Source organism: Lactuca virosa, chromosome 1 (genome assembly GCF_052849685.1).
Source record: "Lactuca virosa cultivar CGN04683 chromosome 1, Lactuca_virosa_CGN04683_v6, whole genome shotgun sequence".
NCBI classification, from domain to species: Eukaryota; Viridiplantae; Streptophyta; class Magnoliopsida; order Asterales; family Asteraceae; genus Lactuca; species Lactuca virosa.
In genome coordinates, this window is record NC_136426.1 from 25731706 (window position 1) to 25734486 (window position 2781).

General features: G+C 33.3%; 1 pseudogene; it reads right to left on the reverse strand.

The window, feature by feature from the left end:
- Positions 1 to 363: 363 nt before the first annotated feature.
- On the reverse strand, positions 364 to 2571 carry LOC145112157 (uncharacterized; annotated as a pseudogene).
- Positions 2572 to 2781: the final 210 nt, after the last annotated feature.

Below are 2781 nucleotides of genomic sequence, written 5' to 3' on the forward strand. Positions count from 1 at the left end.
ACCTCACAAATGGTCCATGTGGTTTCAAAACTTTTAACAAATGGTCCTCTTCGCTAACTCCGTTAGCTTTTGGCCGTTAAGTGAATGATATTTTTGTCATTTCACTACCACAGGGACCATTTATGAAGTTTTGCCTTATTTAAAAAAAAAAGAAAAAAAATATAATTATTTAATATAATTCTCTCTCTCTCTCTCTCTCTCTCTCTCTCTCTCCCTCCTGTACGTCTTCTTCCTAAAAATAACACACCCTTTTAAAAAACATTGAAGCAAAATTGTCAAAGAAAATGGAATCGAACTCTAATTTCATATCCAACTTTAATTTCATATCCAACTTTAATTTCATATCTAATTTCATATACAAACTTAAACATGTCTCTCTACCATGTTCATCTTCATCTGATTAGCATCTTCGTTATGGTGAAGCTGTGAAACAAGAAACAACTAGCTTGGGTGTGAACAAATTGATGTCATTGGGGCATTTCCACAAACAGTTGGTGTGCAACTTAAGAAAATCACCATAAAATCTTTGTTTTTACTTCTAATTGAAATCCAAATTGGAGCTGAACTCAATACACACAGATGTATAATCAAAGAAATTGAAAATATCCACATAAACCCACCTTGTCTATCAATCCTAATCCATGAAATCCTCCCGATTCCAATAACTATAGCACCAGAACCGGTACCTAAATCCACCCACAAACCTTCATTCTATTCTTGACTCTGCTTGATCACATCTTCCACCAGATCGATTATCAACTCGGTTTCAGGCCTTGGAATCAAAACACCTTCTTCGACACTCAGAACCAAATCCCCCATAAAGAGTAAATATCACCCAAGTAAGTTCTTAATTGCAAAACAATGTTGTGTTTGGAGTCGTTGAGGGTTAGTAATGGTTTTGGGTTTTCTAGAGCATCTTCGATCAGCCAATTAAGTTCTCTGTGTAAACTTTCGGAGTCTGGTCCGTTATTTGAATCTATGAAAGATGAACCGACAGATAACACTAAGGTTTTCGCCCAATTCGGCCATTGTTGCAGGTCGGATAAGGTTCCGCTGAAGGTGGGTGGTCGGAGAAATAGGCGGAGGTTAGGTTTTAAGGCAATGGGTGCATGGTAAACGAAAACTGATGAAGAAGGAAATAAAGCGATTGAGGGTTCTTAATGTGAATGTAGTTGAGAGGGAAGAGAGTCGTGCCAAGCTCGAGAGATTCAAAACCCATATGAAATCAAGCTTGTGGAAATATGAATTTATGTGGGGGTTGCTTCAAATCGCAAAAGGATGCTCTCTTTCTGTATATGAAGAGTGAGAAGTGAGTGAGGTTTTGGAGTTTATGATGAAGTGAAGAAGGAGGGAGGAGATCAAAAGGGTGTGTTTTTTTAGGAAGAAGACGTACAGGAGAGAGAGAGAGAGAGAGAGAGAGAGAGGGGGAGAGGAGAGAGAGAGAGAGAGAGAGAGAGAGAGAGAGAGAGAGACGGGACCATTATATATTAAAATAATTATTTTTTAGTTTTATTTTTATTTAAAATAATAGAAAACCTTCATAAATGGTCCCTGGTATTGAAATGACGAAAATGCGCCTTACTTAACGGTAGAAAGCTGACGGAGTTATTTTGAAGTTTTGTCATATATATATATATATATATATATATATATATATATATATATATATATATATATATATATATATGCTTAGGTTATTTTGTTTTTACTAACTATTGTGTGTCAGAATGCACAGATCTGGACCACCAGATGGAATAGAATCAAAGGTCATGATCTGAGAGTCTATGATATTACAATAGGGTAACATGTACCGTATAATTACATAAATTTCAGCATAAGGGTATTTTTGTCAAATGACCTATATTAAAAAATGAAATTTTCGGATTTTAAGGGATAATTAGATCTCTTATTTTTAAAATCTGATTTTTTTTAAATTAATTCAAATTTAATTATAATATAGTTTTTAGTAATAACCGATTTTATTCTGACAGAATGACAACGTCAACCATAAACTAGTAAAGATATTTTTGATTTTATTCTTGTAGAATATGGTTATATTCAAAATATATGTTTTTATAATTAACATGCTTAAAGAATTGTACAACATATTATCAAGAATAACATTTTCTAAAGAATACGGATTTTATTCTTTAAGAATCACTAATTACATTAATTCGTAAAGAATAAGAGTATAAACAATTACTACATTCATTCTGAATATATATATATATATATATATATATATATATATATATATATATGACTAGTAATGGTTCAAGAATTACATTTATTCTGAAAGAATAAAACTAAGAATGGTTAAAAACGAAAAAAAAAACATCAAAATATAACAAAAACACTAATCCATTCTGAAAGTGTGTCGAGTTTGATAGTGTATTTTAATGCTTAAGTTCGCCTTTGAAAAACAACCAGACTTTTAGTTGCAATTAAAACTCTAAAATTCTAGAGAACGTAAGTTAGGTTAAGTAAAAACCATGGACAAATATAATCTTTAAAATACCTGATTAATTGCAGATCCGGATGGTTCAAAAAACGTAAGCGATCAGTATCCATCGGTGTTGGAACGCTTCCATAAGCATTGCCTCTGTAGGAAAGACGACGAGAAATCCGTGATGGGAGGCATTGGATATAGGATGAAGACGATGCTAGTATTTGATAAAGAAGACGGGAATGGTGATGATGACAGCAATATATTTCAACGATGATGGTAGCCACAGGGAAGGAGGGTTTGTCGATGGTGGAGTCTTTTTATGCTGCTTGTGA